General features: G+C 52.8%; 1 protein-coding gene across 4 annotated transcripts in view; it reads left to right on the top strand.

Annotated features, from left to right (window-relative positions):
• Tns1 (tensin 1) overlaps positions 1 to 27,124 on the top strand; it is a 165,155-nt gene that overhangs the window by 16,433 nt on the left and 121,598 nt on the right. Inside the window, exon 1 of one of the 4 annotated variants that reach the window (XM_033764620.1) lies at positions 15,862 to 16,087. The exons of the other annotated variants lie outside the window; for them this stretch is intronic. The gene's annotated coding sequence lies outside the window, so the exon portion shown is untranslated. Of the gene's footprint in view, positions 1 to 15,861; positions 16,088 to 27,124 lie in introns of those variants that run through there. 4 annotated transcript variants of the gene reach the window in all.

Below are 27,124 nucleotides of genomic sequence, written 5' to 3'. Positions count from 1 at the left end.
TAGGGATAAATGGCCTAAAACTGCTACTGCCGCCCCCTCACTGGGGGAGACCTTGAGGACTGATGGGGTCAGGGTCAGGTGAGAGCTGAGCCACAGTGACTGTACAGACTGGGTGTGTCTGCAGTGGCCTCACCTCTCCCCCTCCTGCCTACACACACACACACACACACGTGGAGATGGTGATAAACACGCTGCCAGCTCCGAATAGGGCCTGACCTCAGCGGCGAGGCATCTCCCCTCACCCCCACCGCCCTGCTGCGGCTGCATTCCTGGGGAGGTCGAGGAGGCTGAGGCTGGCCAGCCCCATTGCGTCTTGCGCCCTCAGAATGTCCAGCTGTGTCTCTGTCTGCCGGCTTGTACTTCTTCCCAGTGGGCTTGGCAGAACTTTGAGTGCCCGGGGACCCAGGTGTGCACCTGGGTGGAGTACCTCATGGCAAGAACAATGATAGTGATGCTGAAGCCGGGCGTGGTGGCGCAGGCCTGTAATCCCAGCACTCGGGAGGCTGAGGCAGGAGGATCGCTGTGAGTTTGAGACCAGCCTGGGCTACACAGTGAGTCCCAGAGCAGTCTGAACTACATAGTGAGACCCTGTCTCAAAACAACAACAAATAAACACCCCCCCAATAGTGATGCTGAGACTACTTGATGTTCATTAAGCAACTAGCATGTAGCCTCAGTGCTGGGTTCCTTCTCAGCCCAGCATGCAGGACTTGACTAGGGTCCTGGCATCCCCAGGGTACCTGGTGGGCAGGAGGGACGGACTGGATCTCAGGGTGGATAGGAGTGCAGAGAGCTCTGCAGAGGGTCCCTCGTTCCATCCCAGTTTCTAGAGGTGGCAGCTGGAAAATTGGCCAAGCAGATACCCCTGCCTGGATGTTACAGACCCCTCAGCCTTCAGGTCTGTTGTAGGTTCTGAATGAACACTAAATACACATTTTTAATAATATTTCCTCCACGAGCCTCACATTTTAAGAAATTACGCTAATTTCTCCATTTTTATTAATTGAACTCATTTTGACTAGAGCTTGTAGGAGGCATGGAATAACCTAGATTTGCATACAGAGTTGGCATAAGTCCAGCCCAAAGCAAAGCAAGGAAATTTTAAACAAGCCACACAGCCTTCCCTTCTAACTTCCAGTCCCTCTCCTAATCCAACCCCGTGCAGCTTGGTGTCACCTTTCCCTGCCAGCCATTTCTTGTACAATACCAGTCCTGCTGGACCATTCTCTGTCTGCCCATGAGGTTCCATGTGTGTGGGCATGGATGTGAGAGAGGCACAGGTTCAAATCCTGGCTCTTCCACATACCGGGCTGGGGCTGTGATCCTAGCATCGCAGTCCTGAAAAAGTCCTGCCTCCCCTCCCTGCCTCTCTTGGGCTGAGATAGGCTGGGCATGGGCAGGGGTACTGGGACATTAGCATTGGTCAGCTGTGTGATGTTAGGCATGAAGCTTGACTTGGAGAAAGTCTCCTCCTCTCTCAACCACACTTTCCCAGCTGTGACATAAACCTGAGAAGGTCTCCCTCTGAGGGCTGTGTGCAGATTGGAGATAAGAGAAGCCCTGCCAGGCCGGAGCTGCCCTGGATGAACCATCTCGGTGATTGTTGTTTACTGTCTTCTCCGTCTATCCTGCGCTCCAGCCAGGTTCCTCCTGACATCATGCCCCAGGCTTAGCCTTGTACCTTTGTGCTGTGGGCGCAGACATGGCATGGGCAGAGGATACTTGACGCCTGTGTGGGTCACGTGTTGGCTTCCCGCTGGGTGTTTGGGAGAGCTCTCAGCTTTCTGAATGCTGCCAGCTAGATCTCTGAACCACGCGTTGCCGTCCTATACTATTGCTCACTTCATAGTGTAAAAGCGATTTGCTCTTTAACCTCTTTCTTATTCTGAGTGAAGGGATTTATGGACTTAAGCTAGAATGATTTCTCTCTCTCTCTCTCTCTCTCTCTCTCTCATCTCTCTTTCTCTCTCTCATATTGGGGATTGAACCTAGGGCCTTTGCACTGAGCTATATCCCGGCCTTTTTATTTTTTATTTTGTGGTCTCTCTCTGTGTGTCTCTCTCTGTGTTCCCCAAGCTGGGCCTGAACTTGCAGTTCTCCTGCCTCAGCCTCCCAGAGTGCTGGAATTACCCGTGTGCACCTCCATGTCCAGCCATGCATTTTTTTTCTAAATACATAAATTTTGAAATTATTGTTTCCATGTTTCCAACTAAAATCATCTTTCATATCACCCTTTAGGTGACACGGGATCCAATAGATTTCTCTCTCTGTTTTATTTTAGTTTTGTGTGTGTGTATGAATTCTTTGCTTATGGTAGATTTAAAACATACAGAGCAGTAGAGTGAACTCCTTTGCATCCTTCTCCTGCTTCAGTAGCCATTGACTCTTTGCTGTTTTTGTTTTATTTTTTCCCCCCACTCTATCCTTTTGCCCTTTATTTATGTTTTGCTGGAGTGTTTTTAAAGCAAATCCCAGACATTGCATCCTTTCACTTAAATACTTCAGTATGTATTGTTAACAGATAAGAGGTTTTAATTTTAACACTGCCCTTAATACCATCATCCCAGATAACATAATTAATAATAATTCCTTGAGATCAGTTACTATTGTCTGTGTTCAATTTTCCCTGGTTATCTCAAAAGCTTCTTGTTTTGCTTTATTCCTTTGAACTGGGCAATGGGCTTGGAATTCACACTCTATCTAGCCAGTCTATTGAGATAATCATCACGTATTGACATAGATCATTACCTCTGTCTTTGAACCAATTAACTGATGCTATGTGATCACTTTTTCCGATGGGTGTGTATCTGGCTACCTTCAGCCTCCTGCCTCTAGGCCCTGTGGGCTCTGGCTTTGGCTATGTTTGGCCAGAGACAGAGGGAGAAAGCATCACTCTTGGGTGAGCAGAAAGGGGGAGCTCCTGTGGGTTGGCTCCCTGTGCGCCTTACCCCATGAGGGCGGTGCCTCTGGCTTGCTGAGCTTGGGAGCAGCAGGCAGCACTAGGGGGCTGGCAGTGGGGTCACTCAGCTCAGGGAAGTACATCTGCCTTACAGGGTGGGGGCTGCTAGCCTGGAGGTGAAGGCATGGAACCATACCCTGCCTTCAATTGTGTCCCCATGGCTTCCTTGTGCCCATGCTGTCATTGCCAGCCAAGGTCCTGCCCCTCTGAGCCTGGATGCCACAGCTTTCAGACTCAGAGGCTGCTCAGATCTTCCTTACCCCTGGGACTCCTTGGGGCTGGGAGAGTTGCATCCCGGCCTGCTTTCTTCCTCTTTTCCCTTTTCTTACAACATCTCATGCCGTGGTTCTGTTGACTGGTTTGGTTTATTTTAGGGAAACTGAGGCTGTGGGGATGTGCAGGTCTCATTCTCAGGTCCTGGGCACCTTTGGGGAAGCTGTAGCCTTCTTTGGTCACAGTGTTCTCATTGGAAAAATGTTCCGAAGAACTCTAGACCTCATAGACTCAGTTGCTCAGAACATTGGAGGTTTTAGGTCCCCTCCTGGTCCTTAGATCTTTGCTGTTTCTCTTTCCTGTCTGACATCTGTCTGCCCCTGTTACTCCCTTCTTGTTCTGTGCCCCTCCAGAAGCCATATGTTCATGTCTTCTAGGTCCTGCTTTGGTCCCCAGATCTCAGCCTTTTTTGGGGCCCTCACTCTGACAACCAAAGACCCCTCCTTTTTTTTTTTTTTCTTTCTGGTACCAGTGATTGAACTCAGGACCTTGAGCTTGCCAGGCAGGCACATGTGCCACTGAGCTATATTCCCGGCCCAGACTTCTCCTTTTTGATTAAGACTTATATTTAGATGTCCCCACAAAGCCTCATTCGATCCTAGGTGGGACTTTTCAGAGGTATCTGGATCTAGAGTAAGTGATGCTGGGATTAAGGGTTTGTGTGATTACTAAATTAACCCACTGATTGGTTTGGCATAATTCTGGGTGTAGGTAATGGGAAGGCCACCCCTGGTGTGAGTGCTACTTGCCCTAAGGGTGTGTAGCTTGGATAGAATATAGGGAACAAAAAAGAAGGCTGCTGTTGCCATGAACTATTTCTCCTCTGTGATGCCCCTGTGTCATGCCACCCTGCCTTGGAACCAGCCAACTATGAACTGCAACCTCTACAAACTAATCCAAATAAACCTTTCCTCCTTTAACTTTGGGTGTCAGGTATTTTGTCTCAGCAACGAGGAAAAGTAACTGAGACGGATACAATGGATGGAGGAGCCTCTTTCTCTTCACATCTCTTGAGTTTTCTACAGAATACTCTGTGACTCAGAGGGCTAGGGGAGGCTCATGTCCACTTGTCCCCTCTTCTAAGGACCCTCCTCCTTCTCTGAAGCAGAGGCAGAGGCTCCGGAACAAGCCCCAGCTGCCCAACAATTTGTGGGGTATCACCTTTGTGTGCCGAGAGCCCCCCATTCCTGAGCCTGTAATGAACACAAGTGTTTCCTCCAAGACAAGGGCTGTCTCTGATCTGCCCTGGGGGCACTGGAAACATGTGATTCCAAGAGTCAGCCAGACAGGAGGATAGCTTGAGGTCATGGAAAGTCTTGGCTTAGGAGTTGGAATTCTGGATCTCTTTCTTCCTGTCCGTGCCAGCTCAGTAAGCTGCAGAGCCCTTACCTGTCCAGTGACCACAATGACAATGATGTTGTGAGGGAGTGGAAAGGATGCCTGAAGTCCCTGGCAAGAGGGGCTCCTATTGCATCCGTGTGGTGCCAGGCAGTTGCCAGGCAATGAGTACTTGGTACTTGAGCCAGTGCACCACCTATGGGCCCCGGCTTAGAGGGAGGTGGATGTGGGCTGCAAGGACAGTGATTGCAGTGGCCCTCTTGTCAGGATGCACACAGGCCTCCTCTCTCCTTCCTTCCCTGTGTGGGTATCTCTGAGGGGAAACTGATGCCCACAGTGGGACCAGAGGCCCTGGGGAAGGAGAAGCAGAGCGTAAGGGAGGGTGGCAGGCCCCGGGCCAAGGTGTCTGTGTCAGTGGCGCCGGCTTCTGCAGCTCCCCCAGGATGGTGCTGCGGGTGGGTGGAATCCACAGGGCTGAGACACCAAGGCCAGAACGTGCCGAGGATGCTTGGGGCCGCTTATCTCTGGCCAGGAATGCACTGTGGTATTATTAGCCGGCAGCCTTCTCGGCAGCCTTCTCGCCTTTGGAATAAGCACCCGGGGGCATGTTGGACACCTATCCAGTTCTGCCTGCCCAGACAGCTTGAGCCCAGCCAGCAGCCCATGATGCGGTTTCCAAGCATGTATGCGCAGCGTGTACCTGCATCTGAAGCCTGTAGTCCTTGAGTACTTGTAACTGTGGGCATGTGTGGGAGCGTTCATGCATGGAAATGTGTGTGTGTGTGTGTGTGGTGTGCAGCACATGTACGAGTGAGGGTGTGAGTGTGGATGATTGTGCAGCTGTGCCTGTGGGATGGGAAGCAGGAAGGCCCCAGGGAACCTGGGGAGTGCAGGGGCAGAAAACACTGCCAGGTAGTGGAGATTATGAAAAACAAGTCTTTTCTGGAGGAAAGGAGTGGACCATGGGAGGCTGAGGACCCCGTCACAGTGTGGTGAGAGCCAGGGTGGCATGATCGCAGGAGGAGGGACAGCAGGCACAGATGTGCAGGTGGGCAGGAGGGGCTGCTGGGGCTCTTGGCAGAGGGGAATGCACTACTTTTGTTGGCTGCACTCTCTAAGGCAGCATAATAAAGAGTCCTGAGGTCAGACAGCCTGAGTTCTCTCTCTCTTTTTCTTTCTTTTTTCTTTCTTTTTTTGAGACAGGGTCTTACTGTGTAGTTCTGGCTGGGCTCAAACTTGCAACAGTCCCTGACTCAGCTTCCCAAGTGCTGGGATCACAGGCGTGTACCAGAAATCTGGCTAAGCAGGCTGAGAGTCCTGACTCTGTCACTCACTAGCCTGGTGACCTTGGGCAAGGGAATTAACTTCTCTCCAAGCCTCATTTTCCTTATCTGTACCATGGTGACCATAATAGTTCCTGCTAGTTAGAGTTACTGTGAGGAGTAAAGAAAATGCACTTTCTGATGCATACTGAGGCCTTCAGAAAGGACAGTGTGGTTCCATCATTGCCATCACTACCACTGCCTCGATTAAAGGTCCCACCTGGCCTTGGCAGCCCCTTTCTGGCTGGATCCCTGGGCAGGATGGGAAACTCCCAGCTCACAGCAGTGAGAGAAGCCCCGGACTGGCCCAGGGTCACCAGGGAGCCAGAGCAGAGCCCTCACATCCCAGTCCTGGCTCTGGGCTGCTCTCGCACCATGCTGCAGTTTCCGCTCAGGTTTCTGGGGTGGCAGTACTTTGCCAGGCTGAAGAGTTAGGCAGAGCCTGGCAGGCTTTCTCCCCAGGCCAGTGGCTGCGGATGGCCCGGTCTTCCTGCTCAGCATGCAGCTTTTGGGCAGATGTTTCCCCTCCTCCCTCTCTCTGCTTTTCTGTGTGTTTTCTGCCTCTGTGCTCCTTGGTCCTATTGTAACTCGTGACTTACAAGCAAAATGGAGCCAAAGCCCACCGTGCCACGGTGTCCTCACCCTGTCACCTGGGCTGTTCTGGGAGAAGTGGTTACCTGACTGTTGACCTTGCCCTTGTCTCCTGGTTGGTTTCCACCAGCTTCACCTTCTGCTCCTGTCTGGCCAGACAGCACTGGATTCCTAGGAAGGACAGGGCCCACCTCATGCTGGTGCTGCCGGACCGCACATCCTGTGTCCCCCCACTTGGGGAGCAGACCCTGGGTGTCGCCAGGAGTGTGGAGGTGGGGGTGAGCACTTTGGCACCCGGGCATGTGGGGCATGTCAAAGTCAGGTGGAATTTGCCAGAATCCCTCAGCCAGGGCAGGCTGTGATTGCCCTGGAGGAGGGCCAGAAAAGACTTGTTTTTCATAATCTCCACTACCTGGAAGAAACAAAACAACAACAAAAAACCCCCCCAAACCCCAAAACAGAAACAAAAACAAAAACAAAACAACCTTCTACCACCACCACCACCAACCAAAACAACCACCCCCCCAAAAAAATTGTTTTGTAATCTGCAGATAATGGCTGGTTGGCTGTACATTATTAAACAGGCACCTGGAGATTTGCCGGGCAGGGCAGAGTGTTTGAGCCAAGTCTCACAGCCTGAACACAGCGTTCCAAGAAAACAGTCACCCACAGGGTCCCTGGGGAGAGGCACCCGAAGGGGCTCTGGCTGCTGCCCCTTGCTTCCCCCGCCCTGCTCTGGTTGTTCTGTGCTGCACGTGCTGCTGAGCATCTTTTACCCAGTTCCTGTGATTGCTTGGTACCTCGAGTCCCCGAGGAGGCTCTAGCTTCCATCCCCAGGTGGGACAGGCCAGGCCTTATCTCATGGGTACCAACATGGCACAGGGACCTGCACCGGGGGCTGCGGGTTTGAGACCTACTCTCAGCCACACTCCATTGAGCTCCGTCCTGTGGTGATGCTAGGACTCCCTACTTGTCCTCCCTGACCCTCACTAGCCCATGGCCAGTTCCTTCAGTGAGACCAGGAGCCACGTCCCAAGCAAGCTGCTCTTGGAGGTGGTGGCCATCGGCCCATTCACATCCCCCTGGACTGCCCTTCCAGCTACCATGAAGCCCACCAGAGTCAAGATCAAGCAGCCTGAGTGCAGAACAAGCGGAGTGTCTGGAGTTTGGGCACTGCCAGGATGGACCACTGCCTTTGGTGCCTGGCATGTAGGGGTATAGGCAGGGGGAGGGTTAGATTGGGAACCGCGTCCTCATGGACTTCTGAGCATCTTAGAGATAATGTAGCATAGGGTTCAGAGTAAAGACAGACTCAGCGATCAAATCCTGTCATGCCCGCTGATTTGCTGTTTTATTACTTTGGGAGCGTGATTGGCCTCTTGTGTCTGAGTCTTTCAGCTGTTCAAAGCAGGGATGGAGCAATGGGTTGCGGTGAGGGGCTGATGGCCTAATGCAGTCTCAGCTCACAAGAGCACCTCTCTCCTGGTAAGTGTCCATTAGCTGCTGCATCTCTGGGATGCCCCCTCCAGGCGTTATTTCTTTCCTTTCACATCATTCAGTGCTATCTGTGTACTGGAGATTAAGCCCAAGGCTTTTGCACCAAGCCTCATCCCCAACCCTTACTTAGATTTTCATTTTGTAAGACAGGGTCTAAGTCAATGAATTGCCCAGGTTGGGTTTAAACTTTCGGTCTTCCTGCCTCATCCTCTCAGAATGCAGGGGTTACAGGCCTGCTCCACCATGCCCCAGTTTGAGTTTCTGATTCTTGTGTGTGTGTGTGTGTGTGTGTGTGTGTGTGTGTGTGTGTGTGTGTGTTTCTTCAGTGCCTACTTCTGGTAGACCATGTGCTCCTTGAGGGCAGGAGCCCTGCCTGGTTTTACTGCAGGTGCCCACAGAGCCTGTGCTGAGTGAACGGGTGGGGGAGTGAGTGCATGAGAGCTGCCTGGCAGAGGATCAGAACCAGACAGCTGAGCAGAGTGTGCAAGCGTCGAGAAACAGGAAGCTGGGATGCCCAGCCTGTGAAGCCATTCCTCTGGGAGATTGTGAGTGTGTGTGTGTGTGTGTGTGTGTGTGTGTGTGTGTGTGATCTCTGATAAAGTGTTGAAGGAACTTCTTCTCTGAAGTGGAAGGCAGGGACCCAGGAAAAGATTTGCACCCTGGTGGGAGCTGTCTGTGTGGAGGCAGCGAGCCGTAGGGTGGGGCGCTGTGCAATCAGAGGCTGCTGAACCCTTGCTGGGCAGAAGGGGAGCCCCACAGGGCCCAGGATATTGAATATTTATGGCCCTGTGGTCCTGCACCATAACATGGCTGCCTGGATGTCTCAGAATTGCAGTTTCCTCATCTATAAAATGGGGTTAATAATGGTCAATACTGCTGGGTGTGGGGGTGCATGCCTATGGTCCCAGCACAGGGGAGGCTGAGGCAGGAGGATGGTGCTGAGTTTGACGCCTGCCTGGGCTACATAGTGAGTTCAAGGCCAGACGACTGCATATGGAGACCCCATTACATAGTGAGTTCAAGGCCAGACGACTACATATGGAGACCCCATCTCAAAACCAAACAAACCAAACAACAAAACGTCAATACTGAGGATTGTTAGGGAGATTAGAATGGATTTACACCCAGGAAGCTCTAAAAATAGTTCCTGGCCTCTGGAAAGCACTCAATAAACTTGAGCATTTATTAAACACAGCCCCAGAGATACAGGGGTGAGAGAGATGAATTGGGACTCTGGGGTGAGTATGAGGATGGTGTCTCCGAAGGAGGAAGATGTGGGAAGAGGTAACATCGGGGCGCTTAGTGCTCCAAGCAGTTAAGTAATTTGCCTGAGGCCACACAGCCAGGAAGTAGGGTGCTAGGCTTCAGTTGTGGTGCATGCAGCTTCATAGCCTGGATTCTCTGCCTCCCACGGCTGGGCTTCAGTGGGACGGAGCTGAGTTCCTCGGAGTCTCATACCCAGGAAGGAGGGTACCCTGACTAAAAGTGCAGCAAAGGGATCATCTGTATTCGTAGGGTGGAGCGGAGTCCTCAGTAGGGTAGTCCACCGCTCTCTCCAGCCCGAGAGTACTGGCTAATTTAAGCCTACAGAAGCAGGAGCCGAGGAGTGAGTGCTGGACAGTCCACCACTATGGAGCCCAGGGCAGGAGGACAGCCTCACTAGAACGTGAGAGGACTGAAGGCCAAGGTCAAGTGGAAGGAGTGAGGACATGTGGGGCAGACAGGAAGGTGAGCGGAGGGAGGTGATGGGCAGAGCGGGAGGAGGAGGAAGGCCACATGGGTGACGAGAGAGGGCAGGGATAGGAAGGGGAGAGGAGGGAGAGGGACCACAGGCCTGGACCCGACCATCGGGCAGCTCCAGACTTTGGGCAGCAGTGCCCAGCTGGGGCTAGAGGAGGCCTCCTCACCTACCCCTGCTCAGGCTGGCTTGGCCAAAAGGTCAGCTCTTGCAGTGGAGCCTGCATACTTCCCACTGCTCGGCCCACAGGTCTGGCCTACAGAAAGCTCTCTCGTCTCAGGACGCGCCCCTGGCTGCTTCTACTTCACGAACATCTTGAGATGAATGGAAATGGTTCCAGGTTCCCAGGATTCAAAGGGGCAGAGAGACAAGGGAGGTGGACATGGGTGGTGGAGTTTGCCCTGGCTCATTTTCCCAAGATAATTTCTCAAGTATTTGATGATGCCTGCCATATCTTTCCTTGATTGCCTGAAATAAAAATTGGGTCCAATTTCCTTAGACTTTCCTTGTGCCTTTATTCAACAAATATGTATTGGATACTTGTTGGTTTATAAGGTATAAAATTTCTGATTGTGTCCAAGCAGGGTGGAGTAGAGTGGACCTTAAATCCCCCTTGATTTAGACTTTATACTTTTATTAATGTTGCAAAAAGTACCTGTGCTTTTTGGGGGGCAGCCATATCCTGTTGTTGTTAACTAAGCTGCATTTCTGTTTTCACTATATTTTAGAACTTTCCTTGCATGAACTATTATTAGCTCATATTTCTTATGACTTTTGAACAGTAGTTCAGGACATGACCCCAAGAGAAAAGTTCCTTCGCTAATTCTGGCCCATTTATACAGTCAATTTTTGCATTTTGATTAATTTCGGAGCCTTACCTCTTTCATTTGCTATTTTTTACATCGTGTGCTTGCGAAGTCTCCATTCTACATCTTAACCTGTGTTACTGATAAGTATGTGGAACAAGCCAGGGCAGAGGACAGAACCCTTTGGCAAGTCAGGAAGTTGACATTGATCTATTAATCAACACCCCTTTGCTTGCTGGCGAGGAATCCACTCGGCTTTCTATCTCCTCTCCAAGAATTTCATCAGGGATCCTGTCAACACCTTCCTGAAGTTCAGATAATCTGGAGCTGGGGGATTCCCTGATGGTCCATCCTGAGAGCCTGAGCATATGGGGATTAGAGGGGTGCATGTGGTGAGCGAGGGAGGGGTCTTGGGCTCCCTGGAAGGACCCAGGTCAAGGTGGGTGTGTTTTCAGGAAGGGGCGGAGGGGCAGCCCCAGAGGAATCCTGCCCTGGAGATAGCAAAGTCCCCAGGGTCCTTCCAACTTTAAAAACCCAGCTGCTCAGGGAGACAAAGGGTTTGTGTGCGTGAACCGGCCCCAGTGCGGACCTCCTGCCAGGAACCAACATCTGCCCCAGACACGTGTTCCCAGGCATCCCTGGGGAACACGGAGTCCATTGGAGGCCACCAGGTGAAGAGACTAAAGTGAGGAAGGAGAGAAACTCATCTTTGGTCACAGAGGGGCCGGAGGGGAAGGGCCCACTTCGTGCTGTTCCCCAGGCTCCCCCTGCCCTCCGACAAGGGTACAAACCCAAGAGGGAAGCTGAAGAGAGGAAGGCTGGGCACTTCTCCCTCCCTGGAGGCCTGTGCCCACTGCTGGATCTTCCGAGCTGTTGGGAATGCATGCAGGAGAATGGGTGGAGAGGAGGGGTGTTTTAAAGGCTAATAAGTAGGTGAGAACCCAGTATCTGGGGAAAGGGGAGGCAGGGATTTGAGAGCAGTAGTGTGGGTGTGCCTTCTAGGGGTCTGGTCTGGAGAGAACCCTAGGTAGGGGGCTTCTAGGAGATGACTCTGAGACTCTGGGCACAGCCCAGACTCAGAGGGAGGGGTAAAGTCAGAAGGGGAGGACACAACTCAAATGCATAGACAGTGACCAATGCAGAGGTTGATCTCTGAGCCCGGCTCCCAGCCAGCTGTGGGTTTGGCTGCAGGATTCAGTGCCCAGAAAACCCCCACCTCCTGGGACCTCATGGGGGAAAGAAATGCTGTACCCAAGTGGCCCCTGCCCTTGGGATCTGGGTGTGTGGCCCTGGCCCCTCTGTGACGGAGAGGGAAGAGAAGAGTAGGTCCAGCAAGTAGACACATCCCGCCCTCATAAGAAGATCTGGGAAGTGATCCCCTCCCTTCAGGGAGCTGTGGTCTGGGAGCCAGAATTTCCTGTTGTGTCCTATGGTGACACTGGCTTGAGGTGGAAGACCCGGATCCAAATCCCCCTCATCAGCTGCTCTCTGGTTGCACTCAGCTGCTGTGAACCCATCTCCAAGATGAAGAGAGGAACCGTGACCACCTCCTAGGTCTCAAGGGGACTTTTGCGGAAATACTTGTGGGAAAGGTAGGGCAGTGGGTAGGCACCTCGATGTGGATGAAAAAGCAATGAAGGAGCAAATACATGCCGCTCTAGGTGGGGACCTGCCCATTCCCGGTCACCAGTCATCGAAAGGCCTTGAGTGGAGGTGGGGCTGAGAGGCCAGGGAAACTGGATTTGGACCTCAGTCCTGGCTCTTTCTTTGCTTCTCTGTGTCTTTTGTCCCCCTTTCTGTCACGTCCCCCCTCTTCCACTGGAAGTGCCTAACTCAGCACCTGGCCCTGACACACAATTCTTTTCTTCTTGGTCTTCTCAATGGCCTCTCTGTTGCTCTGTGGTGCTCTCCCGCCACCCCCAACTCCATCTCTCTCCTCCTTCTGGGTCTCTGCTTCTGATACCCTCTTTGTCCCAGTCTCTCTGCTCCTGGCTTTCCTGCCATCTGTTTCTGCAGCTCTGTCTTCGGCTAACAGACATCCACTGAGCCCTCGAAGATGCCAGGCACAGCCGTCTCCTTTCTTGGTCTTGGGGCTCCTTACCTCTTGCTGCTATCCCCTCTCCCACCGGCACCACCTCCTGCCCTCCCCCTCCCAGCTCCACCAGCTCCAACACTGGTATTATTCAGTTTTATGAGAACCCCCCAGGCCTACCCTGAATGGACCAACAACTGGAACCAGATGTGCAGTCTTGCACATGGGGATGTGAGGGAGGGAGGGAGGAGGGTAAGGGCATGGCTGGGGGATGGGAAACCCTGGGAACCCTAGTCCTGGTGGCTCAGGGGAGGAGGGAAGGGGGGAGGGGGGAAAGGAAGGGAGCCAAGCAAACTTCTTCAGAAAGCAGTCCTCAGCGCGCGTGTGTGCGTGTGCGTGTGTGAGTGTGTGTGTGTGTGTGTGTGTGTGTGTGTGTGTGTGTGTAGGGTGGATAGCAAGCTGTGGGATAGATAGCTTCTTCTCTGAAGTCCTCTATCTCCTTAACTTTCTCTCAGTTTGTTTCGTTGGGACTTGCTGAGCTCCTGATTCTGCTCAGGTGCTGGGGTGATCAGAGAGGGTGGTGTTGGGTACAGGTAGAGAGTGCGGCCTCCAAAGGTTCTGGAGGGCAGCTGGAGGAGGACATCGCCCAGAAGCTCCTGCATCTTCTGGGACTCTGTGTAACAGTTCTATGGTTCTTGAGTCCTAGCAAAGTCAGTCTCCTGCTTATGTTTATATAGCTTCCAAGATAACAGTCTGTGTGCAATTACCTGGGTATAGCCTTGTGCAATATTAAGCATTTTAAAATGTTCTTTTATTCAGTTATTAACCAACCATTTATTGGCCATCTCTCTATCATTCATTCATCTGTTCTACATTTATTGAGAATCTACTATGTATCAATCTCATGTCTGGGGCTGGATAAAGTAGGAAAGGGAAAGGAAAAGCATGAATAAATACATCTTCCATTGCTCAACAAAGAGGCGATACAGAAGTACATGCACCTGGCATTGGTAAATGAGTAAAAACTGAGGGTGTGGTGGGGTTTGGGCAGGTGGAGGCAGTGCCCTCAAGGATGGGTTGAGGATGTGGCTTTTGAACTGAACCCTGAATGCTGATAGTGAGAAGAGGGAACTGTGTGTTGAAAAAGTTGGGGAGGCAAGGCTGTGAGATGGAGGGAGAGGGTTTGAGCCGGGGCTGCACCTAGAGCCCAGGCAGTGCCTGCTCTGGGCTGGCCCTGGTGATGCCAGGCCGTGGGGAGCTGGGGATCCTGGGATGTTAGCCCGGATAACATGGGTCGCAGGAAGAGCTGGGAGGATGGTGCCATCTGCTGCTCTGGAGACCTGAGCGTGTAAGCAGGTGCTTGATTTTATAGCTTACGACCATTTTCCTATGGAGAATCCTGTTCCTCTCTCCCCTGACCAGCACCTGAGGGGTCTTTAGTCTACAGTGGTGTTGGTGGTGGTGGTGGTGGTGGGTTAGGCAGGATGGGGCAATTAGGAGTCATCTTTGCCTCAGAGTTGGGGGTCAGTGAGTGGGAGCCTTGGCTTGGAGCTGGAGAGAGAGATGGGGAGCACCTGGCCAGGTGTCCCCACATAGTGTATCATTTTTTCATCTTTGCAACTTTGTGTAGCTTCAGTATTCTTGAACACTGAAGCTGCCACTGAAGCTATAGGTTCTGAGATGCCTAAATTTGGGAGTCTGAGAGCCCAAACTCTGCCACCTGAGAGGAGATGAAGTCGTCTTGTCTGCTTGTGGGGGGGAGGAATGTTGTTCCTCTTTGCCCTTCCCACATCTGTTCCAGAGAAGCTGCCCCTCCCTACCCACCCCTACAATTGTTTTGAGATTGGGTCTTGCTATATAGTTCAGGTTGGCCTTGAATTTACTGTGTAGCCCAGACTGGCCTCAAACTTGCAGCGATCCTCCTGCCTCAGCCTCTTGAGTGCTGAGATTATAGGTGTGCACCACCATACCCAGCAGAATATTATTCTTTAAAATAATATACAGTAAGTATGCAGCAAATAATTTTCCCCCTTCCTTTCAAGAGAATCCCATCTGCTGTCATTTTTTATCATTTATATGACTTTCCAATTAAACCCTGCCCCATTATTTTTCATGGGTTTCATTTTGGCAGATTTGTAAATGCATGTATCATATTTGAATCCTTTCTTCCAACACTTCCCATTATTTTTAATTACAAATAAATTCATACATATAGGAAGTTGACATGAGTATATGATAAACTCCCTAGATTCTACTCCGGTCTAAGTCTACCCTCCATACCTGTGGGGTTCACATCCATAGAGTCACCAATGCAGATTGAAAATATTCAAGACGAAAATGGACTGTTCTGACCATGTAGAGATTTTTGTCATTATTTTGAAAAAAGACTGGAGTACAACCAGATAACATTTACCCTGGATTAGTTATTATAAGCATTCTAGAGGTAACTTACAGGAGGCTGCACCTAGATTATATGCAAATATTATCCTGTTTTATAGAATGGCCTTGAGCATCTGCTGATTTGAGACGATGGTATTTGTTTTATCACATTTCCATCAATCCATCTCTCTCTCTCTCTCTCTCTCTCTCTCTCTCTCTTGAGACAGAGTCTCCCTATGTAGTCGAGGTCAGACTTGAGCTCATTCCATCGCTCAGACTGGCCTTGAACTTGCTGCCATCCTCCTGTCTCAGCCTCCAGATTGCTGGGGTTACAGGCATGCACCACCACACTTGGCCCTTCTGTCTTACTTTTTTGAAGTATTTCAAAGAGAGTTGACTTGTGCATTTCATCAACCAGAGCGCAGTTCCAATCACTTCTGAATACACAGTCACAAGGGTCCTTAAGGCCCAGGGACAAAGCAGGGATGGTTATCCCATATATGACAGCTAAAGAAAAAACAGGTCCAAGAAGGGAGATTCCTGGCTTGTGGTCACGGAGTGCGTGTTGGAAATGCCATCAAGGAAAGTGCTCTCAAAAGCTTTATTACCTCACTAGCTTCTCCCCAGCAGTTCTTTGGCCTTTTCCCGCATCTCTGTCTCTCCTGGGGGGTCCCGGGCCTGGTGGCGTTCTCATTCCTTCCTGCTTTCTTCCTGCCCTCCTCCTAAACCCCCAGGAAGCTGCTAGGCCAAGGGTTGCAGGAGCTTCACTTCCTGCCCCAGGTGTCCAGGCTTGGGCAATGGGGAGCTGGGCGCTGGGTGTGCGCGGTCCAGTGAGCGCCGCAGGGGTTAAAGGAGGCAGCAGCGGCGGTGGGGGGCGGCAGCCGCTGACTCCGGGAAGGAGGCGTGCACTGGCAAAAAAAGGGGAGCCCGACCGGCAGCGCCTTGCGCTGGCTCAGTCGCTCCCAGCCCTGGCCTTGGGACCAGCTCACCTCCCACCGCCCCACTCCCTCCTGGCACGAAGCTCACTCACCGCTTTTATCTTGGCAACTCCCTTCTGTTCAGCCAGCCACAGCGGCTGCCCTGCCACCGGCCCAACGCCTCCGGTTTTCGACCCCAGACCCCCACCCCACTAGTGGGTCCTCCGTGGGAAAGGTGAGATGTGTGTGTGTGTGTGTGTGTGTGTGTGTGTGTGTGTAGGGGATGGAGCCCACCAGAGCTGCCTGCGAGTCCCCGTTGATGCTGTCAAGACCTTAGGGTGTAAACTAGGGGAAGGGGAGGTCAGCCCCGCCCTGTCATGTCTCAGGGACCTGCAAGCCCCCCAGAGGCCAATCTGTCAGCCCCCTTCTTAAGTTGTTTCCTGGGTCTGGTGGAGATGTCTGGGGTGTGGCTGTCCGTGTGTCCACGGAGAGATCGACCAGTCAGGAGGAGTTTTGTTTGCTGGGGAAGTTGCTGGTGTCAGTGGCTGTTTGAGCCCAAGGCCAGCCAGGGGAGGGCATGGGGAGGGACAAGTGACCAAGAGGGCAGAAGGCCCAGGGTCTTTTCTGCTCCCTTCTGCCCACAGTAGGGCTGTGCTTGGGGAGGACAGCGAGAGGGGGCGTGAAGCTTTTCTGCTCTTCTCTGCGGTGCCCTGGGGCTGCTGTGGAGGCACCTTCCTCTCTGCTCCCAGAGGGCTGACCAGGGCTGCAGGGGAGGGGCTGCTGGCCCACAGGGTTACAGGTAAAAGCTCCCTACCTCCTTGTGGGTCTGGTGCTCCCTTGCCCACGGGCATAGCCAGGTACTCATGCCCCCTTCAGCCTTCCCCCAGCCAACAGGCTCATTCTCCCCCTCTGAGTAGAAATGGCTAATCCAGGTGGTTAATGAACAGACTTGGGCAGCTGCCTTCCACCACCACCCCTCCTGTCCCTTTCACTCTGATGCCCTGCCCACCACCCCTTCCCAGAGCTGGAGAAGCCACACGGAGCTAAGCCCAGTGTCCCTCCAGGCCCCCACTCAGGACCAGGGCCAGGACTGCCTGCCCAAATGTTTTTAGGCTGCGCTGTCCTAGAAGAGGAAACTGGGAGGGGGTGACTGGGGGGGGCAGAGAAGACTGACAGGGGGTGGGAGGAGGTTAGGGGACAGGATGGGTGCTGGGCTGGGGAGGGTGAGACTCCAGTTGTGGGGTGAGGACAGGAGGGGTGGCTGGAAACTAGGGTTCCAGAGTCTTTGGGGTCAGGGACTTCTCTTCTGGGTGGCAGAGCAGAGGTGGAATGGGAGGGCGTGAGGGAGTTTTTCCCCTTCCTGAAGCTGCCCAGGGCTGGGGTGGGGACCGCTGTGGCTCAGACTTGGCCTCAAGTCCCTCCTGCCCTTGCCGGTGGGTGACTCCTGTCTCCCTCATCTCAGTTCCTGCCTCAGGACCTCAAAGCTTGTTAGGGCTGAGGGACCCTCTGGTCCAACACTTCCCACCCAGCCGTCCCCTTGGCCTTAAACAGCACTTTCCCCTCCCTCTTCCCATGCTTCTTCATACTTCACTTCCCTCGGAGCCCAGTGCAGAACTTCCCATGGGGGTGGCTGTGTCCAGGAATTTTCAAGCTGGAGAGCTGGTGTTCAGTGGTGTGCATACGAGACCAGGAAAGAGGCTGCCATTCTGAGACCATGTGGGTGCTGATGGTCGTGGCTGATGCTTGGATCGGGGACCCCTCAGAGTCCTGTTTCTCCTGGCGCAGGAGCAGGAAGCAAAGGGGGTAGAATGGGTGTCTGTGTAGTGGAAGGAGTGAGGCCCAGAGGTGCAGCTCAGTTTAACAAGGAGCTTGCTTGTAAGGCTCTGGCGGTCCGTCAACAGGAGGGTGGGCTGCCTTGTAAGGTAGTGAGCTTCTTGTCCCGGGTTAGGGCAGACAGAGGCTGGACCACAGCTGGGGAGGATTCCTGAGCTGGGATGTGGTTAGAGACATGATCTTTAAGGTCTCCTGGGATACTGAGGTCCTGGGATCCTTGGAGTTGGGGAATTCTCTGACACCAGAATGGGGGATCGGGAAGCTGTCATTGTTGGTGTAGGGTGTGGGCACGGACAGGACTTTTAGGCATGGGGAACAGAGAGCCTGACACTCTGCCCTTGGACCAGCCCCTCCATGGAACCTATCTCTCAGCTCCCCATCAGGTTTCCCCTAGCAGCAGTTTCCTGCAACAGTTCTGAGGGCTTCCCATTCCTCTTGGTTCAGCGTGTCTTGCCCTGTGGCCGACTCCTGGAGGTTTGGAGTGGTCCTGTGAGTTGCATGACACAGTGGAGAGTGGAGGGGACAGCAAGTGCTATAGACATTGTCCCCAACCCCTACTACCAAGGGCAAGGGGTGAGTGCTATCATACTGGGCAACTTGAGATGAAGATGGTGGGCAGAAGAGCATCAGTTGAAGAAGAACCCAGGGCTGGGGCTCGGGTAGGCCTCAGTTTCCACATTTGTAAATAGCACAAGCTTATCACTGCAGCTGGAAGTGGCTTGTGTAATTGTGTGTGTGATCTCAAGGTCCTCTCTGGATGGAGGCTGGGTCGGGTGGGTAGTAGTGAGAGGCCAGGTAGTAGGGGTGGGCTTGTAGCTCTCCCCACCCCAAACGCAGGGCTCCTCAGGGTGGCTGTGTCCAGGTGGGCTTCCCTGGGTGGGTTTGGGACCCTCTTGGGCTCCACCCTTCCTGTCCCAGCCTGCCTATCTCCATGGCAGCCCCTGCTCTGTGGATGCCCTGTGACCCCTTTTCTCCTGAGCAGAGAGCCTGAAGGAGTAAGAGTCTGAGGTCATTAAGTTAGGGCAGCAGCTCACACTCCTGGCTTCCTCTGAAGGCGAGGAGTGTCCTGATTTCTAACTGGAGTCCCCTGTCTCTAGCCAGGGACTGGATTAGGATACTCTTGCCTCCAGATAGAAAGGACCAAACAGTAGAGAGCAGGGTACGGGGAAGAACGGAGAGCTAAGTGGCTTGCACAGGCTTTGGGGTGTAGGCCTTTGCTGCTTCTTCATTTATTTCCAGGGATGTAAGTCTCTTTGACCCCAGAAAGGGAAACTGAGGAATGTGTTTGGAGATGGAGGACAGAGAAGACAGGCAGGGTAGGCCTCCCAGTTACTAGCTAGACTTGGAAGAAAGTGAATCAGGAGATACGTGACTCTAGGGATGGGGGAAGGAGGTTTTCTGAGACGGGGAAGGACTTTTTTTCAGTTTGTCCTCAACCCTGTCACCCTGTGCCACTGGCCCCATGTCTCCCTGGCTGGCTGGTTCTTTAGGTCCCCACAGCTATTAGGCACAGTTGGCTGGAACGAGCATGGTGGGGTGGCCAGGCTGCCAGCCTCACAGCTGTGCCCAGCCATTCCCTCCTCCTGGTGCCCCCCGTCCATTATGCAGGATCACACCTAGCTCTCCCCTCTTTCCTTCTCCCACATGGCCCGAAGCACTTTCCTGTCCCCAGGGGAAGACTGGGGGAGGCCAGAGGTCTCCAGGTTGTGACCTTGGCCATCTTCCTACTTATCCCTCCTTGGCTGGTCTCCGTGCAGTTGGGGCTGGAGTGGAATGGGCTGGAAGGTGGTCTGAGCTGGTCCCTGGCACTGCTTCAACTAGGGCTCGCCTGGGCTCTGTGATCCCTGCCTTTTTAGGGCTGCAAGCTCCACTCAGGCCTGGGTGGGGAAGCAGAGGGCCTGGCCCAGAAGGGCGGGTTCCAGGGAGCTCATTGGGATGAGGGTCACAGGATTGACTGGCTGGAATCTACTCTCTGCATGGGGAAGGTCCCAGCTCTGGTTCTGATTCTCCCAGGAACCTTCCTAGGCCTCCTGCGGCAGAGGTGGAGCCCCCCCCCACTGCCTTTGATCTCTGTAAGTTCCCGGTGTGCTCACCAGTCATCCAGCAGCATCACTGGTCCCAGAGGGCCTGGGACAGGACCTGATGAAGATTTGTTAGTCAGTGTTTACCGAGAGATGTATATAGCCAGGCGGAGCGCGGGAGCCACATGACAACCCTTTTATTAGCTGAGTGGGCTTGGCAAATGACTGGATCTCTGTGAGCCTCAGTTTCCTCAATGTGAAATGGAATAAGGACCTGTTTCATGGCATGTTGTGAAGGCCAAGTGAGTTAGTTTATTTAAAGCACTTTGAGTAGTGCCTGGCACATAGGTTGTGCCCAGGCAGTGTTAGTTGTGGTTAGGATAGTGAAGGTCGCATGTTTGTCCCAGGGCCCACCTCTTGGTTGACCCTTTTATCTCTCATCCTGGCTGTTTCCTCACTGAGGCAGGGAGGATTAGGGGACTCAGGAGTGCAAGGGAGGGTGGCTTGGCTTTCCCTTAAGGAGTCTTAGCATCACAACCCAGAGTCTTCCTTTCCCCAGCTATGTCGCTCTCTCTCTCTGCAATTAAAGAGAAGCTGGGAACTGAGGGGACCTCTAGAGGCTTCATCTCCCAAGGGAGCCAACACAGATCTGTGTTTATGGAGGACTCTGAGAAAGTTGCCATCACTGTAAACAAGACACGTTATTATAAACCAGCCCAGAGCCAGTCATGGTGGTGCATGCCTGTGATCCCTGCACTCTGCAGGGCTGAGGCAGGACTGCAAGTTTGAGCCTATCCTGGGTAGGGAATGTTGCTCAGTGCAAAGGCCCTGGGCTCAATCTCTGGTACAAGAAAAAAAAGCCCAGCTGCTGTGTTGGGATCCCTTCCCACCCCTCCAGGAAGGTCACTGAATCAGAGCCTCTCAGGCCTGGCAAGGACGTGGTCCAGCCTCCAGGCAGGCTACTCTTGACCTTGGACTCTACTCATAGGAGTGACACCTACATTTTAAAGTGGGATTACCAAATAACTGATGCAAGTTGTTGTGTCTTATACCCTGTAGAACTCCTGGAAATTTAACCTGCGTTCCTCCTGCTGCGACTCCCATTCAGTCATTGATGGAGTTTGGGGAGAGCACTGTCTAGCCCTTCCTGGATACCATATAAGCTGACAGCTTTGAAACCAGGGAAGGTTCAGGCTCCTGTTCACACTGTTTCTCCATCCCAGGCCTCTGCCCTCTCCTGGGTCCTCCAATTTCCGGCACCTCTGACATTCCTCATTAGCAGGGGTCAGCCCCATGGCCTGCCAAGCTGGCTCTCCACCCAGCCTGAGCCCCACCCAGGGAGGCAGGGGTTGCTCCATTTCCGGACCCCTGACCCACCCAGTTGCAGCTGCGAAAGGCGTTAAACTATTTTTTTTTTTTTTTAAGAAAGTATGGGCCCAGGTTGATGATGATGACAGCTGGGAGGGTTCCTGAGCCCAGCAGGCCCCATTTCTCTTCCCTTCTCAGCCCCTGCTCGCTCACCTCTGCCCCCTCTCTAAGCCACTGCTCTTCAGAGGTGGGCTTTACCTTTGACCCTTGACCCCAGGCAGACCTGAGCAGTCCTGGGGTCTAGAAGTCTGTGGGTTCGGTAGGGGTGTGGCTTCAAGGGAAGCGCAGGAAAGGGTCTATATCCGAGAGTCCCCCACCCACAGCAGTCGGGGGCTGTGGGGAGCAGTGTTCTCCTGCCAGCAGGTCTGAGTCTTTTATCAGTGCTGGAGAGGCTGATGTAAGACTGGAGGACTTAGAGCCCATCTTCCTGCCAGGGCCTCCCCTGGTCCCAGGCTGCAGAACTTCACCTTGGATTGACCTTGCTTCCCTCTCTGCCCCACCCCCACTTCTGGCAGTCGCTGGCAGGAAGTCCTGCTGATTAGGGCCCTAATCACCGGCTGAGACTCCCAGAAACAGCAGAGCTGGTTGAGCAGAGAGGGGCTGCCAAGCTAGGAAGGGGGGTCTGAGCTGAGCGGGGTGTTGGGCTGTGACTAGGGGCACTTGATGCCCATCTGTGATTTGTGCTGGGAGTGATGGCTGCCCCAGGAGTGGCTCCTTGCATCCTCCTGGAGGCTGTGTGGCAGCGGCTGAGCCCAGCTGGACTTGTAGAGCTTCCTGATTGTTCATGTTAAAAGCCTTTTAGGGCATCCACCCTGTGCCAGGCAAGGTGCCAGGTATGGGGCTGAAAAGGCCTAGAAGACAGGGTCTCATGGGAGACAAAGAGGAGTAGAGTGTTTCTCCAAAATGCAGTGGGAATGTCAAGCAGGAAGCAGTTCACTTGAGCTTGTGGTGTGGAGAAAGCTTCAGAGAAGGGCTATTTGGGGTAGGTTTTGAAGGCTGAGAAGGAGTTTTGCAGTGGGGGAAAGGGGACTAAAGCTTCTTTAGGCAAGGGGGAGGTGTGCATATAAGGTTGGATGAAATGATGGCTGTGGCTCTGTGCTGGAGGTGGACAAGCCTGAGTGTCCTTCCCAGCTCTGAGGATTACTACCTGTGTGACATTATCAGAGCCTTAGCATGTGCATTTGTAAAATGGGGTTAATCGTCCAAATCTCATTGTGCTATGGGGGAGTCAAAACAAGACACACTGGGCCAGGCAGAGTGGCGCATACCTGTTGTTCTAACACCCAGGAGTCTGAAATGGGAGGATCATTGTGAGTTCAAGGCCAGCCAGAACTACTAGTGAGACCCTGTCTCAAAAAACCAAAAGCAAGCAAACAAGCAAGCAAACAAACAAAAGAACACAGGAGATACTATTTACAGTGTTCAGCCCAGGGCCTGGTACAATGATGGTTTAAAAATGGCATGGCTTTGGGGGCCAGGGCTTAGACGTGGGCAGTGTTCTGGGCCAGGATAAAGGGTGGAGCAGCAGAGGGTTTTCACACAGAGAAACGTGATGAGCTTGTGACTTAGGAAGGAGGTTGGGCAGAGGAGGCGTGGGGATAGGGCAGCTGCTGGGACTGTGTCCCTGGAGATCTGTGTCCAGATTGCTCAGCCATGGGCTGAGAATCCTCTCTTCCTCCTCCTGTGACACTGTCACCCAAGGCCTCCTTCCCATGTGTCTGATTTTGAGTGGAGAGACCAAGGAGGTGTTGAAATCTTCGGGAGATATCTCAGGTCAGGGGAGAGCCCTCAGCTTCCCATGCCAGTGTGGGATGCAGCAGGCAAGAGTAAGGGTACACTGTGGGCAGCCCGCATTTCTAAGGCACCAAGGGGCTCATTTAGGGACATCTTTTACTGTCTGGCCTGGCACATAGTAGACACACTGTTGAATGAATGAATGAGTGAATAAATGAACAGGAGTGTCACCTCCTCAGGTGGAGGAGCCTGTCTGCTTGGAGACACTGGTTCCCAGCTTGGCACTAAGTGTTCTTGGTGGGTGGGGACAGGGGCTCCTTGTCTAGAGTCAGCAGGAATGTCAAGTGTCCCCAAGTCTGGTGCTAGCATTTCACAGGTGTTGGGTGACTGTGTGGGAATCTCAGGAGCTTTCACTTCTTGCAGCTGGGACCTCTCAGGAGGCAGGCGGTGAGGTGTGGGGTCAGGGTTACAGACCCTGCAGGTGTACTCTCTGGCTATGAAACCTGGCAGGCTGTGTGACTGTGGACAGCTCAGTGCTTCCCTGAACTCATGGGCAGAGAAAACTGGGCTTGCCTGAGGCCTTGCTGGGTAACCCTCATCTTGATCATTGTTGTTATCATTACTACTAATGGTGCAGGGGTCAGGGTCTTCCTGGCTTTAATGAGTGCAGCTGCCCAGAAGGGGGTGCGAGAGTACCTGAGAGAGACGAAGCTCCCCGGGAGGATGAGGAGGAATTCACAGTGGCTCCTAAGCTGCCTCTGCCACCACATGTGTAGTTCCTCTGGATTCCAGGGAGCAGCCTTGGGGCAGCAGAAGAGAGGAGTGGGGTTGACGGAGGAGAGGTGAACCTCAAGCAGGCTGGGATCGTAAGAGTTCCTCTTATCTTCCCATGTCAGACAGCCGGTGGTCCATCTCCTGCCCCAGGGGCAGAACAGTCTACCTCTGCGCTGTGAGCCTGAGCCCCCTGCACTGTTAGAAATCACCTCCTCCTGGTCAGCATTGTCTAGCTGTGGTCCCATTTTTCCTTCAGATCTGTCTGAAGTGCAGTGGGACAGCTGCTGTTCTGCAGCGGGAGGGATGAGAACAGATTCAGGGAGCTTGCCCTCTTCCCCACGGCAGTCGGAGGGGCCTGCCTAGTGGACAGACTCAGAGCAGGGGAGTCCTGTATCCTACGGGTCCCCCTTGGCACTGTGTGACCTTGGACAAACGAATTCCCTTTCCTCACTTGTGGAATGAGAGGCTGAAGTTAGGAGAGTTGTTTCTTTCCAGCATTGCTGACATTTTGCAAGTCTGTGAGTCTTTCTGCCAGAGCCCCTGCTCTTGGGGCATTAGAAGAGGTCTCCAGCATGGAGATAGGGGTCCTGAGGGTCCCCAGGCAGCTACTGGGATGCTGGCTTTTCCAACCCCAGGGTTGGGACATTGTTTGCCTGGTAACCATTCTTCCACACGGCTCTGTGTTTTGGAACAGAGCAGAGGCCAACAGCTGTCAGGGATGAGTGGGCCACAGTCTCCGTATCTGTCCTAGTGACTCAGGTGGCCTTCGGCTGGCAAGACTGGGCTAACCAAGCCAGCCAGGGAGGGTACTGGACAGATCTGCTGGCCCTTCCATGGCCACTTCAGGGAACAGCTGGAGGGAGAGTTGTGCTGGGGGCGGGGGTGCAGGGGCAAAGTGAGTAACAGTTATGAGTAATGGTTCGGTTTCTGCTGGGCAGGTGGTGCTGAGACTATGCAGAGCTGTCTGGGGCTCTGGAAATGCTCCCCAGAGGCCCAGCCACTGAATCACTGCAGCCTAAACTCCCTGATCCCTGTCATCCTCAGGAGCTGGGATCCTGGTCAGCAGGGGCCCCTTGGCCATACCCCGTCCCTTTTCCCTCTCCGGGTCCTTCCTGTGATCTATGCTGTTATACTCTCTGGGACCCATTGCCTATGGGGATACAAATTTGTCATCTAGCCCTCCTGGTTTTGAGTTCATTCCTAGCTGTATGACTTTGGCCAACTCATTTCTCCTTGCTAAGTTTCAGTGGCCTCAGATGGAGTTGTTATGACTGTGGTACCTGTTGTTGGAAGGATTACATGAGCTAACATGACCGAATCACATTTACACCGAATGTGTTCCAATGATATGCTTGCCCACAAGCCCTGCTCTGTTTTGCTCCTCCTAACACCTCCATTCCTAAAATTCTGGCTCTCCACGCTGCCACCCCATCATTTTCCAGTTGTTATCCTCCTGCCAGCGCTCCCCTGTTTGTGCACCTGCCCTTGTATATGTGACACCTTCTCCCTACCTTTCATCCATGTGCCTCGAGGCTTCACAGACCTCTGGGATGGGCCGGGCACAGATGGGGCAGCCAGAGTTGAGGGGAATTTGCTGCTTGCCCAGGCTGCATGGGGTGGCCAGGCTCAGATGGGCCTTTTTGAAGGAACCCAGAGATGTGGGCGTGCATCAGGGACCCCTGGGCTGCTCTGGTACCTCCCATCCCTGCTGGCTCCTGCTCCCCCACACCCCTGACCATGTACCACTGCTCTTTCCCCTTTGGCTTCCTGAATTCACCTGTGCTCAGGGCCACGAAGACTGTTCCTCGCAGTGGGCGTGTGGGAAGTGTTGGGCTGTTCCTGTCCGTGCAGCCCTGCTCAGGGTGGGGTGAGCAGCAGGAGTGACTTTGCGTCTGGCAAAGTGGGCCGGCTTGTGTGCTGTGTGTGCCTCGGGGTGTTGTGAGCTGTGTGTGTACATGGCTGTGGCTGCCGTGTCTGTGGGTCACTGAGTTGCTATCTGATGGGAGCTTTCTCTCCTGCTCATTTAAAATCTGCCTGTATTTTCTGAGTCAGAGAGAGCCAGGTCTTCTGCACACCCCCCTCCCCCAGACCTGGTTTCAGATGCCTGCATCCTGAGGTCCTTCTGAGGAACAAGGAAACATGGCAGGGGCGTAGATATGCGTCAGATACAGCCCAACAATGCTGGTGACAGCCAGGCCTTCTGTGGTGTTTGTTTGCTGCTGGCCTTGCTTCAAATGTCTGCTGCTGGCTAATTGGGGGTGAGAGGGGCTTCCTGCTGCTTGGCTGCAAATGGACTTAAAGGAGCAGCATGGAGCTGGGCTACCCTGCCCTCAGGACCTCCTGCTTCCGGGGGCTCCTTGTGCCTCCATCAGAGCAGATGGGGCTTCGAACAGCAGCCTTTGACCTGTGCTAACTGGGTGGAACAGTTACACTAGCTTCTCCTGTTGCTGCTATCTATGGGCCAACAGTTTTCTGTGTTTTCAGATTTTCAGATAACTGAAGCTTATGCCAGGTAAAAGTTGGAAACCCAGTAGATGGATGCTTTTTGATGGGATTTGTTTGTGTTGTATAGCGTCCCAAGCTTGGTAGGTAGGCTGTTAAAAATCATAGACTTTCTTGTGTTCTGTTGTTTCTCAGTTTCTTCTTCTGTAAAATGGGAATAAAAATAGAACCTACCTTGATTTACATGAGGTGAGGATTAAATGAGTTGAGGCACATAAATGCTTGGAATGAACACTGGCACTTAGTAAAGCGTGGGACAGGTCCCTCCTGTTCTGTAAGTGAAAACAGGCACAGAGAAGTGCAGCAATTGTATCTGGCTAGGACAGAAAGGAACGAGCCTTTGCTGAGGTGCTCCAGGCGCTTTTACTTTGTTTAGTCCTTCATTCATTTGACTTTATTTAGTACTCCCGGCCATTCTGTAAAGCAAATTTCCTTGCTCCCATCTTACAGATAGGAAACGGAGACTGAGAGAGGTTAGAGAAGATCTCCACAGTCAGTCCAAGGAAAAACTGATATTTAAGCCCATGCCTGGCTCTTGCCCTTTAGTTGGAAACTCATGCCCTCTTGATGTGTTCAGGAATTTGGAAATGAGGCTCTGCACATAGGTGTTATGATCTCACCAAACTGAGTCTGCTTCTGCTGCCTGGAAGGTTTGGTTCATGCTGGGCTCTGTGGAGTCAGGCAATGAGACAAAATGACTTTGGAGAGTCCAGGGAGCATAGCAATCCCTAGGGAGACTCTGAGGGTTTAGAATTTTCTCCTGAGTAATAGGTGGTTGGTTGGGTTTGCTTTTCACCCAGTCCCTTCTTTTGCAAGCTTTAAATTCCTTCAAGAGAGGCAGGTAGACATTGGGAAGGATTTCCTGAGTGTCCTTCCCAGGGGGAACACTGATACGGGGAGTTTAGAGGAGCCCAAAGAAACAACACAAATTTAAGGCATTTCTCCAAACAGTTTTACATTTTAATATAGCTGAAATTGGAAGGTCTCTTATGAGATATGTGTACAGTTTATTTGGGAGCATTTTTTTTTTTTTTTTTTTT

Source organism: Fukomys damarensis, unplaced genomic scaffold (assembly GCF_012274545.1).
Source record: "Fukomys damarensis isolate Sample0158 unplaced genomic scaffold, DMR_v1.0_HiC HiC_scaffold_16, whole genome shotgun sequence".
Taxonomy (NCBI): Eukaryota; Metazoa; Chordata; class Mammalia; order Rodentia; family Bathyergidae; genus Fukomys; species Fukomys damarensis.
The sequence above is the reverse complement of the archived record's forward strand: the minus strand, read 5'-3'. Positions and strand labels throughout refer to the sequence as shown.